Consider the following 14,686-nt stretch of genomic DNA (forward strand, 5'->3'; position numbering starts at 1 on the left):
CCACCCCCAAAATCCTGCTGCCCTAGGCCTTTGTGGCCTTCCCACAAATCCTGCTAAGCAGTAGTGATGTCATCAGTTATAAACGTCTCTCCGTGATGTCATTTATGTCACATGATGTACTGAAACTCATATATTAGAAAAAATAATGTACTCCCTGTTGTAGAAAGTGAGGGTATAAGTAAGAAGTTCTATGACCCCTAGAATCTACATTGTTGGCACGAGGAAACGGTTAAATTTGGTGGGGGAAAAACAAGTGCTCTCTTCTTTTTCTGCGAGTTACATGTTGTTTACACATACAGGGTGAATTTAACTTGGAAACTGTGTATATATTTTATATATAAGCATTTGTTTACATGGATAAAAAGTGAGCAAATAAGCATTTATCCTTGTACTTTAACAAGTCTCAGTCTACCCCCCCAAGAATGAAATCTGCTCTGTGTCAAACGGCTTTGGAACATTTTTTTCCACTTCAAACACAGAATTTTATTAACTTTCAGACGCTGTAAAGCAACTGTCTTTTCTCTTAGTGCATCGCCTCCTTGTGTACTGGGATACTGACATCCAAAATATTGAGTCATTCCACCCCCATGATATCTGCCTCCTTGCCAGTGTGCTTTCTCTTATATCTGTAGCAAAGATCTCCTGCAATCAGCATCCTGTGCAGAACACACACATATATATATATATATATATATATATATATATATATATATATATATATATATATATATATATATATATATATATATATATATGTTTGCTGATAATATATGTCTTCTTTGCTTCTTCACTTTTCAATTTTCTCAGGCAGACGCATGCGCAGTAGAACTAAATAACTGGGCTTTTCATTAAAGTTCGGCTCTTGGCTCTACTGTGCATGCGCAGCCACGAGCTGAAGGAAGACGATCGATCCGTGGTGTTCTCTGGATGAACCCTGGGCCCGTGCCATTTTTTGTTGATAGGAACACCGGCCCGAATTGTCAGGTAAATACAATCACTTGGGGGTGCCTAACTTTTGGCAACCCAGAGCATAAAAGCACTTTCCTTCTCCTTTAAGGAGATGGAAAAGTTTTGTAAATTTTGAATTAAACCTGTAGATTGCTCATCTGAGCTCCATTGCTATTCAATTTTTTAAAACTGTATATTTGAAAACATACCACCAATTTGCAAATTATCCATAGGGCTCGTACTGACAGGCAAACGCTTTACCTTTTATTACGTTAGGCCAAATTAAATTAAGACACATGGTAGATTAGGCATAAGCCGCTGTAAAGCCTCCCAACGCTGCTGAACTACACGCTCATACAAGCAGCTAAAGGAAGCTACCAAAGCAGCTAATGGGTAGCAATTGTTTTTTCACTGTCAATTGAAAACTATAAGGTAACACGAGGCATTGGAAACCGGCGTAATAAATATTAAAGTGGAAACAGAGAATGAGTAATCCAGTGGCGTAACAGCCTTGTTCCTACCCCCATACCTTCTCACAGCGCACGCACATTTTTACATATAGAAGAGCCTACAGAGGGTTTTTTTGTGTGCAGCAGACCTGCTGTCTCTATAGTTACGCCACTGGATTAAGCAATATGTTTTTTTAAAGTTATGATACTGGGCCATTGGCTTGTGAAGCTTTTTTTCCTCATTGCTACATTAACAGCACATATTGCCTGCCCCCTACTGGTGGAAACAGGAACTATTCTGCATGATCACTGCAGGACACAGACTAGATTCCTCTACTCACCATGGCATTTTGGTTCGGCTTGGTTTAGATGCAGAACAGGTGCAGTACCCTTAAATGAACTCTAATGTTCCAATTTAGCTGCAGATTCACAAGCCTGTGACCCACACATTAAGTCATAATAATATATGCCGCCATCAGTAGTCCTATAATAGCAGAGGGATTATAGCCTTTGGGGAAGGGACTGTGCTAGGTACATAGCATCATAGTAGGGTGAGATTATTATTATTAACATGTATTTATATAGCGCCAACATAAATGTGATTATACAACTAATTGTATACGTATTGAGATTGTACTATAGTGGGATAGCTGGTATATGGTTTCAGTAGTAGGGACCATTCAAGGAAGGCCGGACTGGTCCCTGATTAGCAGTTGGGCTAACCTCAGAAGATACACTATGGCAGGAGGATATCAGGTACAGTAGGCAGCAATGTGCCTAAAGTAACAGAGGGGATACTAGCCTCTGGGAAGTGACTGTGGCTGTGGGATAGCAGGTATAGTAGGGAGAGATGGTGCCTATAGCAACAGTGGGATAATAGTCTCTGAGAAGTGACTGTGGCTGTGGGATAGCAGGTATAGTAGGGCGAGATGGTGCCTATAGCAACAGTGGGATAATAGTCTATGGGAAGGGACTGGGACTGTGGGATAGCAGGTATAGTAGGGAGAGAATGGTGCCTATAGTAGCAGTGGGATAATAGTCTCTGGGAAGGGACAGTGGCTGTGGGATAGCAGGTATAGTAGGGAGAGATGGTGCCTATAGTAGCAGTGGGATAATAGTCTCTGGGAAGTGACTGTGGCTATGGGATAGCAGGTATAATAGGGAGAGATGGTGCCTATAGTAACAGTGGGAATAATAGCCTCTGGGAGTTGACTGTGACTGTGGGATAGCAGGTATAGTAGGGAGAGATGGTGCCTATAGTAGCAGTGGGATAATAGTCTCTGGGAAGGGACTGTGACTGTGGGATAGCAGGTATAGTAGGGAGAGATGGTGCCTATAGTAGCAGTGGGATAATAGTCTCTAGGAAGGGAGTGTGACTGTGGGATAGCAGGTATAGTAGGGAGAGATGGTGCCTATAGTAACAGTGTGATAATAGTCTCTGGGAACTTACCCCTGTTGCCAAATTCTTTATAATTATGAATTCTTCTAGCATGGTTTATTTAAATATATGTTTTGCCTAAAAGTACATAACCATATGTTTGTATTAGACTTCATCTGATATTTACCCCAAAGAGGCAATAATAGGAGTGATGAGTGGATATGCATCTTGACAGTTATATATATTCTGCAAATCTGCATACTGTATAATTACTTGCAGGCGCTCTCTGGCAATGAATCACATGGCAGTGGCAAGCAAATGTTCTGAGAAATTGAGAAATCACTGAAGAAAACATATAGTGCTTGAAGTTGTTTTCTGAGCTAATTGTACAGAGATGTGGAACTGTTCTCACATGCTCAGCAGTTGTAGAACTGAGGAGATCTTCCAAAGGGATTTATTGGGGTATATTTATCAAAGAGTGAAGTTAATAGTGAAGTTCCGCCACTAGAGTGAAATGCCGCCACTCTCCATTCATTTCTATGGGATTTTTAAAGGCGTATTAATCAAAGGGTGAACTTTCACCCATTGATAAATACGCCTTTCAAAATCCCATAGAAATGGATTGAGAGCTGCGGAATTTCACTCTAGTGGCGGAACTTCACTCTTTGATAAATTTACCCCATTGAGCTAAATGAAGGCAACATTGATGTAAATGCACACAAACATGATGTTACTTTTGCTGACATATTAACTTTACATCTAAAGTACAACTGCCAACAGCCAACTGACAGATACAGGACTACAGGATGTCCTTCTCTGCTTTAGGGCACAAATAGGGGGCAGTGTATATTGTACAATCACATGTATGTATATATACATTTCTTTAGTGCTTTTTGTATGGCTGTATTGTTCATTGTTATGTAGTAAAGAGTTGGAAACCAAACACTGCAATAAATAAAAAGACAAGTACGCTGACACAATGATTAAAGTATAACTATTGTATAAATTAAAATTTTAAATGAATTTATCTAATTTTAAATAATGACCTTAATAACTTTTCAATAGCCCCTTCTCTCTTCATGCACTCAGATATTGATTGACAGTTCAAATAAAGATGATAGTGAGTGCATTTATTTAGGAAGAGGTCAGCTTGGATGAAGAAGAGGAACTTTCAGAAGCTAGGGAGGGAATGTTTATATGTATAAGAGATGGAGAAAGGACAACTGCACAGTGTTTAGAAAAAAGGATCAAGGGAACAGTTGTACATAGTAAAGGCAAGAGAAACCGAAAAAGCGTCAAAGATCAAAACAATTGAGATCATTGATATCTACAAGGATGGGCAGGGGAATGAAGAAAGTTGGCGATTCTTTTGATGAGGGATACAGAACAGTATCAAGAACAGGAACATGCGCATTAGACCACAGCCAGGAATACTCACACGGTGTACACATATTCGGACTGGGGCGTCTAGGACCGGCCAGGGCTGACATCAAGGACCCTCCATCTGGCTTCTGCCCCCCCATGTGCCTTGTACCTTTTACCTGCATCTCCTGGACTTTTCATCTGTCTTCGGGGAGAGCAGGTCTGAGTCCGGGTGGTAGAGCAGGCTTGGGTCGGTAAGCCCCATGAAGTCCATGACCCACCAACTAACTTCTCAACTTGTGCAGTTAGCAAGAACTATTGCGATTTTTTCCAGCACCCTAGTGGGCAAGTCCTATACTGCTCCCAGGTTAAAGGGATACTGTCATGGGAAAAATGTTTTTTTTCAAAACACATCAGTTTTTGCTCCAGTAGAATTCTGCACTAAAATCCATTTCTCAAAAGAGCAAACTGTTTTTTTTAATATTTAATTTTGAAATCTGACATGGGGCTAAACATATTGTCAGTTTCCCAGCTGCCCCAGTCATGTGACTTGTGCTCTGATAAACTTCAGCCACTATTTACTGCTGTACTGCAAGTTGGAGTGATATGTCATTGAGGTCTGGCATAGTGCCGAGAGACTGGCGAATTGCTAATGTGGTGCCTCTATTCAAAAATGGATCCATTCACAGTCTCAAAACTATTGGCCAGTTAGTCTGACATCAGTGGTAGGAAAGCTTTTCGAAGGGTTAATAAAGGATAAGCCTAGGGCACAGTGATAGGGGGTGCTGGGCAGCTACCGCTATAAATTGTCCGTCCCTACCCCCTAGTCCACACTCCTTCCTTCCCTCCTGTGAACCTCCTCTCCATCTCTCTTCCCTCCCTTGCTCACCCCTCCCCTCTCTTCTCTCTCTGTCAGGCCGGCTCCCTCCCTACTCTCTGTTCCCTCCCCTCATCTCTGAGTGGCGCCGGCTCCCTCCCTCCTCTTAGTTCCCTCCCTCTTCTGTCAGTCACACCGGCCAGCTCCCTCTGTGCTCTCAGTTCCCTCCCCTCATCTCGGAGTCGTGCCGGCCAGCTCCCTCCCTGCTCTCTGTTCACTCTCTCCTGTCAGTCGCGCCGGCCGGGTCCCTCTCTGCTCTCCTCTCTGCTCTCAGTTCCCTCCCCTTATCTTGGAGTCATGCCAGCCTGCTCCCTCCCTGCTCTCTATTCGCTCTCACCTCTCTCAGTCACACCTGGACACAAAAGCATGCGCGCGTGGGGGGGGGGGGTTGCAGGCCGGGTTGCCTAGGGCTCCCACCTGACCTGGCCCGGCCCTGGATAAAATACTGGACTATATAGCAAATCATAATACTATGTGTGTGTGCCAGCATGGTTTTATGCGTATAAGATCTTGCCAAACTAACCTAATTTCTTTTTATGAGAAGGTAAGCAGGGACCTAGATTCTGGGATGGCAGTGGATGTGATTTACTTAGACTTTGCTAAAGTGCCATTTATTACATCGGTTTATACACGGGCGTTTTTTTTTTCCGCGCATGCACAGTAATGACAAAGAAGAAACGGATACCAACGCTACTTTAGAGGAGCTGGATTATACCCAATAGGACTAGGAAATGTTAGTTGAAAACCTAGCGTTTTAGTAGGTCTTGGGCAGTAGATTAATGGGAGATAGGTAAAAATTTTTGCCTTTCCTTCTCCTTTAAGAGGGATATAAATGAGCTGGAGAGAGTGCAGAGACGTGCAACTAAATTGGTTAGAGGGATGAAAGACTTAAATTATGAGGGGAGACTGTCAAGGTTGGGGTTGTTTTCTCTGGAAAAAAAGCACTTGAGAGGGGACATGATTACACTTTACAAGTACATTAGAGGACATTATAGACAAATAGCAGGGGACCTTTTTACCCATAAAGTGGATCACCGTACCAGAGGCCACCCCTTCAGACTAGAAGAAAAGAACTTTCATTTGAAGCAACGTAGGGGGTTCTTCACAGTCAGGACAGTGAGGTTGTGGAATGCACTGCCGGGTGATGTTGTGATGGCTGATTCAGTTAATGCCTTTAAGAATGGCTTGGATGATTTCGTAAACAGACACAATATCAAAGGCTATTGTGATACTAAACTCTATAGTTAGTATAGGTATGGGTATATAGAATTTATGTGAAAGTAGGGAGGGGTGTATGTATGGATGCTGGGTTTTCATTTGGAGGGGTTGAACTTGATGGACTTTGTCTTTTTTCAACACAATTTAACTATGTAACTATGTAAACCAACCCCCCCCCCCCAGCAGCCTAACAAAAGAACAATGGGAAGGTAACCAGATAGCAGCTCCCTAACACAAGATAACAGCTGCCTGGTAAATCTAAGAACAGCACCCAATAGTAAAAATTCAGGTCCCACTGTAACTAATTTAGTTACATTGAGTAAGAGAAACAACAGCCTGCCAGAAAGCAGTTCCATCCTAAAGTGTTGGCTCTTTCTGAAAGCACATGACCAGGCAAAATGACCTGAGATGGCTGCCTACACACCAATATTACTGACTAAAAAAAAATACTCTTCAGGTTCAGGAATGACATTTTATATTGTAGAATGAATTATTTGCAGTGTAAGCAGTGTCATTTAGAAATAATAACAACATCATAAAAATCGTGACAGAATCCCTTTAAGCAAACCAAATCCAAGAGCAATCTTACTAAATGTAAAGTAACAGTATACAGAAGCACAGATTAAAGCTGGCCATAGATGTTGAGATTTTTAAAAGATCAGATCCTGACCGTGAGACCACGATCTTCTCAGAACTATCGTACGAATTTACCATCAACTAAAAAGACCAATTTGCCAGGAAAACAAAGGGGAGCTGCCTGCTTGGCCCTGCAAACATAGATAGATTGCACTGGGACCGACAAAGATTTTTTGACCTGGTCGATCAATTTCTTGACAGATGTCGGCCGAAAAATCGTAAGATGTACGATCGTTCGAATCCCACTAACCGCACGATAATTTCGAAGGATTGGTCGGGCTTCCCTAAAATCGGTCGTTCGGCAAGAAGAATCGTCGCGTCTATGGGGAGCTTAATACAAACGTTACTGACCCCAATCGTATACAGGTATGGGATCCGATATCTGAAAACCTGTTATCCAGGCTGCTCCAAATTATGGAAAGACCATCACCCATAGACTCCATTTTAATCAAATAATCCAAATTTTCAAACATGATTTCCTTTTTCTCTGTTATAATAAAATAGTACCTTGTACTTGATCATAACTAAGATATAATTAATCCATATTAAAGGCAAACAATACAATTGACCTTATTTAATGTTTAAATTATTGTTTTAGTAGACTTAGTATGGAGATTGAATTTACGGAAAGATCCTGCCTGTATCTGGAAAACCCCAGGTCCAAAGCATTCTGGATAACAGGTCCCATACTTGTATACATACATCTGACTTTGATGTTCCTTAGTATATACACGCTTAAATTGGGTTAAGATGTATTTAATGGGCTATATGAAGGCATTGCTTAGAAGTTGAGAAGCAATAGGGGCATAGAGGAAAGCAGAGGGGGGCCAGTCTGTAGGAAAGGAAAATGGCGTGGGAGAATACAGGAACAGGAGCTGAGGAGAATAAGAGGGGAAAAAGAGTGGGAGAATAGAAAGAAAGACAGAGAAGAATGATACAAGCACGTACAGACACACTCAAAGGGAACTAATATGAAAGAACTGCTTGCAAGAAACACAGAAGATAAAGCTAAAATATAAATCTCACAGATGTAGCACACATGGCAGAAGTAGAGCATAAAGGCTTATTGTTTATAGGGGCTTCCCTATGAATTCTTGACTAACTTGATGGAGGTTTTATAGCAACACTTAGGGGCCGATTCATCAATAGTCGAATATCGAGGGTTAATTAACCCTCGATATTCGACTGGGAACTAAAATCGTTCGACTTCGAATATCGAAGTCGAACGATTTTGCGCAAATCCTGCGATCGATCGAAGGATTTGAATCCAACGATCGAAGGAAAATCCTTCGATCAAAAAATCACAGGCAAGCCTATGGGGACCTTCCCCATAGGCTAACATTGACTTCGGTAGGTTTTATCTACCGAAGTAGGTGGTCGAAGTATTTTTTAAAGAGACAGTACTTTGATTATCGAATGGTCGAATAGTCGAACGATTTTTACTTCGAATCGTTCGAATCGTTCGAATTCGAACGAATTTAACCAATTCGATGGTCGAAGTACCCAAAAAATACTTCGAAATTCGAAGTTTTTTACATTCGAATCCTTCACTCGAATTTTGTAAATCTGCCCCATAGGGGCAGATTAACTAAGGGTTGAAGTGAATTCAAGGGAATTTTCGAAGTAAAACAATTCGAAATTTGAAGTAATTTTTTGGATACTTCAACCATCGAATAGGATACTACGACTTCGAATGTACTTCGACTTCGATTCGAAGTAAAAATTGTTCGACTATTCGACCATTCAATAATCAAAGTACTGTCTCTTTAAAAAAACTTTGACTTCAATACTTCGCCAAATTAAACCTTCTACAACATTTTTCTAAGTCTTTACACATGGAATAAAAATTCTTCGATCGATCGCTAAAATTGTTCGAATCGTTCGATTTGAACGATTTAATCGTCCGATCGAACGATTTTTATTCGACAGCAGGATTGCCAAATTTGTTGAAAAAACTTAGAATTCGATATTCGAATTCGAAGTTTTTTAATTTGATGGTTGAATTTCGAAGTGTTTTCTACTTCGAAATTCAACCCTTGATAAATCTGCCCCTTACGGTATAAATATATATATACTGTATGTGTTGTAACTGTCATTACTGATAGTTGGACCTTTTTAAAGGAGTGGCTCACATTTAAGTTAACTTTTAGCATGTTATAGAATGGCCACTTCTATAAACCTTTTCAGTTGGTCTTCATTATTTATCATAGTTTTAGAATGATTTGCTTTTTGCTTCTGACTCTTTCCAGCTTTTAAATGGGGGTCACTGACTCCATCTAAAAACAAATGCTTAGTAAGACTACAAATTCATGGTTATTGCTACTTTTCATGACTCATCTTCCTAGGCAAGCCCTCTCCTATTCATATGCCTTTCTCTTATTCAAATCAATGCATGGTTGCTAGGGTAATGTGGACCTTTGCAACAAAACTGCTGAAATTGCAAACTGGAGAGCTTCTGAATAAAAATTTAAATAACTCGAAAACTACAAATAATAAAAAATTAAAACCAATTGCAAATTGTGTCAAAAAGTCACTCGCTGTATCATACTAAAATTTAACTTTTAGGTGCACAACCCCTTTAACTATTTGTGGAAAAGTCTCTAGCCCTGATTAGTTTTGGTTTATTTAGCTCCATGAACATTAAATCCTCAATATGGCTAAAGGCTTCTTTGGAACACAACCACATCAAATTTGTCTGTTCACAAAAACAAAGCAGAAACAGTGTATAGGGTTGCCACATTTTCTGGAAAAAATGACCATGCTTTCTATATGTTTATCTTTCTCCTTTATCAATAAATGGCATCAAACACAATTCTCACCAGTCAGGCCGGTTAAATAACTCAGGTGTGGGATCCATTATCCAGAAATCTGTTATCCAGAAAGCTCCGCAGTATGGAAAGGCCGTCTCTCATTGACTCCATTTTATCCAAATATCTAAAAATGATTCCCTTTTTCTCTGTAATAATAAAACTGTACCTCTTACATAATCCATACTAAAATATAACCAATGCTTATTGGAAGCTAACCCATCCTATTGGGCTACTTAATGTTTACATGATTTTCTAGTAGACTTAAGGGATGAAGATCCAAATTATAGACAGATCCATTATTCAGAAAACCCCAGGTCCCCAGTATTATAGTTCCCACAGGTCCCATACCATGTACAAAGTATGCAACATTTATGTTGATAAGGGGGCAACAGTGTATGCAGCACAACCTTTTATGATACAGCAACTTCATTTATTAGCACCGAATGCTAGATTTAATAATTAGAAATGTTAACTAGCTTTGATTTATGATCTAAAAATCTACCATGATTGGGTTAACTTGGCAACCATATTTTTTCCATCCTTCTCACACACAAAGCAACAGAGCCTACATGTAAATCCTTATTTACACATACTGTCGCCCGCCAGCTTATGCCAACTGTTACTGAATCAGTTCCTGGATTGGTCACAAGACACTGAACAGAATTATGTAATTAACAGAGTTTTAAATCTTCCATTTGATAATGCAATGGAAAAACAAAGTACATTTTTAACGATAACACTCTTGAAGTGTCAGTGCCGTTTTTGGGCACCCTGAGATGCATCTGGAAGCTTGGCAGATGTATTTATTAGGGTTGACAATATGTTATTAATAGGGAAGAAAGATAACAGGTATAAGAAGGCATAGGTATTTTTTGCCAGAAGAGGTGGGAACCATAATTTGCTTTGGTAGACTATATATTTATAGAGGGTGGTATTGTAATTGATATAGCTGGTGGCTTAGTTTTTCTTATATTCAATTTTGAAATCTGACATGGGGCTAGACATATTGTCAATTTCCCAGCTGTCCCCAGTCATGTGACTTGTGCTCTGATAAACTTCAATCACTCTTTACTGTTGTACTGCAAATTGGAGTGATATCACTCCTCCCCCCCCCAGCAGCCAAACAAAAGAACAATGGGAAGGTAATGCGATAGCAGCTCCCTAACACAAGATAACAGCTCCCTGGAAGATCTAAGAACAGCACTTAATAGTAAAAGCCAAGTCCCACTGAGACTGATTCAGTTACATTAAAGGGATACTGTCATCGGAAAACATGTTTTTTTCAAAACGCATCAGTTAATAGTGCTACTCCAGCAGAATACTGCACTAAAATCCATTTCTCAAAAGAGCAAACAGATTTTTTTATATTCAATTTTGAAATCTGACATGGGGCTAGACATTTTGTCAATTTCCCAGCTGCCCCATGTCATGTGACTTGTGCCTGCACTTAAGGAGAGAAATGCTTTCTGGCAGGCTGCTGTTTTTCCTTCTCAATGCAACTGAATGTGTCTCAGTGAGACATGGATTTTTACTATTGAGTGTTGTTCTTAGATCTACCAGGCAGCTGTTATCTTGTGTTAGGGAGCTGCTATCTGGTTACCTTCCCATTGTTCTTTTGTTTGGCTGCTGGGGGGAAAAGGGAGGGGGGTGATATCACTCCAACTTGCAGTACAGCAGTAAAGAGTGATTGAAGTTTATCAGAGCACAAGTCACATGACTTGGGGCAGCTGGGAAATTGACAATATGTTTGCTCTTTTGAGAAATGGATTTCAGTGCAGAATTCTGCAATTTGAAAACAAAAATTAATGAAGACCAATTGCAAAGTTGCTAGGAATAAGACATTCCATAACATGCTTGTTGTATTTTGGTAGCCGAGGATGAGTAGAGTATAACAGTGCTTTATTAGCAGATTCATGCAGCCATTACACATAAACAGTAGCTTCACTCTTAACACGCCAAGCTGTATAGAAAGCACTGTGCATGCACAGCACAACTCATGTGCACAGTGACACCTACAGGTCATTTGTATATACATCACAATACTAAAAGTTAACTTACAGGTGAAACACTCTTTAATTGAGCCATCTGAGACAAATGTCTAGATACAGTTCTCCCCATCTGTATGTATCTATATAAAAGACTCGGGGCACCAAAAGATTAAAGGAAAACTATACCGCTCAAACAATGTAGGTCTCTATAAAAAGATATTGCATAAAACAGCTCATATGTAAAACCCTGCTTCATGTAAATAAACCATTTTCATGATAATATACCTTTTTAGTAGTATGTGCCATTTTGTAATCCTAAAAAGAAAATTGCCATTTTAAATAAGGGCCACCCCCTAGTATCATAGGATTCACAGTGCACACAAACAAACTATACATGTTAGGTCACATGAGCCAATTAACAGACAGAGTTCTGTCTTTTGCTTCCATACTTCTTCCTGTTACAGTTAGAGCTGCAGTACTTCTGGTCAGGTGATCTCTGAGGCAGCACACAGACCATCACGAAATGTGGCTCAAGGCAAGAGATGTAAAAGGGCAATATTTACTTAAATATATATTCCAGTTTGGTAAGATTCTTTAATATGCAACTTTATTTGATATAAACTATCTGTTGCTCAAGTATTCATTTTGGGGGTATAGTTTTCCTTTAATGTTCGTGGGATTTTTTATGTGATTCTTTTCAAGATGCTGTTGAGACATGAATTTGTATTATGTACACAGTTATTTTGTAAAGTAAATACAAGGATTACGGCCTGAACATAAAATATCAGCTTTAGTTCTATTGAAAATGATAGATTTTACACTTGTGCCTCTACATGGACAGAGTATATTAGTACCACATTGAGTTTGGGGCAAGCCTCCCTAAGCAGAATAGACCCGAAAGCTTATGAATAGTTAATGTGCAAAGATTTCTGATTTATTGTGCTTACTGACACTTTCCATTGGGAATCGAGCAGCTCTGAAAAAATCCACTCTGCCCTCCCCTGCCCTCCTGGCTTTTAATCCAGCACTAGAAATAATGGAATATGGAATAGTAAAGTGCTTGCTTTGCTCCAGTGCTCATTTGTCTGACAGCCGTGAGGATAGAGTTTGGGAGAAAGCCTTCCAGATGCATACAATACAATGTCCTATCTCACACTATAACAGACCATTGAAATTCATGTAGTTGTCATTCTAGGGAAACTCCACTAACTTCAAGATTATCGCCAGAGAGAAGACACAATTCAGAATAACTGCCTGGCATATTTGGTTCTGGGGAAGAGGAACAGGCAACCTGTTGCCTATTCATAGAAGGTGAAAAGTTTGGAACAGGTCTAGTAACTTATAGAAACCACCAGATAGAATTGCACTGGTCAGCTGATTGATAACAGACATCTGATTGGTTGCCATACAGGTCCCATTATATTAAAGTACCTTGTTGGCTCCCTAACATGGCACATAGCCATGTGTAGACTAGAGTAATGCAGCCTAAGGCAAAAATAAGGCTGGCCACCCAGGTCCTGATTTTCAGGATTTTCAGGATTTTCTGGCCTGGCTATCCAGATTGATATCTATGTACCATGGCTATTGGTCGGTCCATAGTTCATCACAGACCTGGCACTTTCAGTCTGCAGAGATTGCTGCCCAAATAACTGGGCCAGTCATGGGGAGGGACTCCTTGTTATTGCACTTTATGAAAGAAAGCAACTCATAGACCATGTGTATTAGATACCCCTTCTGATCTACCTAGCTGGATAGAGGGGTGCAGGGAGAGATTGATAGTATTGAATTAGCAAATCTCCCGCTCCAATTCGCAAATCTCCCGCTCCAATTTCCGGTTTTCAAGATTTTTTCGTGAAAATGTCTAATTTTCACGATTTTTTTGTGAAAACCTTCAAATTTCAAGATTTTTTAGCGAAAACCTTTAAATTTCACGATTTTTTGTGAAAACATTCGAATTTCACAATTTTGTCGTGAAAACATTAGAATTTCACTATTTTTTCATGAACTATCCGATTTCGTGAATTTTTGGACGTTCGGGAATTTTGTGGGAAATTTGCAAATTTTTCGCCAAAACGGGAGAGATTTGCCCATCACTAATTGATAGTTCCTTAAACCTCTCTTATGTGCAATAGAAAACTTTCAGCACAGTATAAGTGTGATTTTACGCTTGCTCATTTATGTGCAACCCTGGTGCATTACTATTGTTGCACCTGCCCATTGGCCACAGTTCATTCCTCATATGAACTATAGCACTTGACTTGTCACATGTTCACAGTGAGGTAACAGAACCTTATAATACACATAAAGCCAAAAAAAGTCTATTATAAAATACCCCTTAGAAAATACCTTATGGACTGAGAAACTTTCTACACTTGGGGAGATTACTACTCATCCACTGACAAAGTCAAGTTTAAAAATTTGGCATGATAATAAATATAAATTTAATTTATCCACCTCTCCACACATATTACAACCTCTGATGAATAACCCAGACTTCGCTCCCAGTATGGAACCTGGCTCATTCAACAGGTGGAATCGATGGGATAACAGACCTACCAGAATAAGAGATTTTATAATTGATAATAAGATTATGCCTCTCAGAGATATACAAAATCACTGGGGTTTCCACCCGAGGGACACTTGGGGATATAGACAATTATATTACCATATACAAGGAAACATACTGAAAAACTGGTTCAGACCTTTAACTCCCTGGGAGGAGATACTATTATCTCCATTACAAACTAATAAACCACTTTCAAAGTCTTATAAATTACTTTTAACCGAATCAACCACACAAGAAAAAAAATTGTGCACTAAATAGGAAAAATAATTAAATCTAAAAGGTAAACCACTAAAGTGGAACAGAATCTTTACATCAATATCTAATACATTTAAGTCATCTAAGACCAGCATCACTAGATGGCACTATACCCCGGCCAGACTAAGCAAAATGAGTCCAAATTTATCTGGACTATGCTGGAGATGCAATACAGCAGCTGGTACCCACTCTCATATTT

At 39.7% G+C, this 14,686-nt stretch overlaps 1 protein-coding gene across 3 annotated transcripts in view; it reads left to right on the forward strand.

Moving 5' to 3' along the window:
• arhgef25.L (Rho guanine nucleotide exchange factor 25 L homeolog) overlaps positions 1-14,686 on the forward strand; it is a 201,417-nt gene that overhangs the window by 54,568 nt on the left and 132,163 nt on the right. The gene's annotated exons all lie outside the window — the stretch shown is intronic.

The sequence above is a fragment of the Xenopus laevis genome, chromosome 2L (genome assembly GCF_017654675.1).
Source record: "Xenopus laevis strain J_2021 chromosome 2L, Xenopus_laevis_v10.1, whole genome shotgun sequence".
In the NCBI taxonomy this organism is placed as follows: Eukaryota; Metazoa; Chordata; class Amphibia; order Anura; family Pipidae; genus Xenopus; species Xenopus laevis.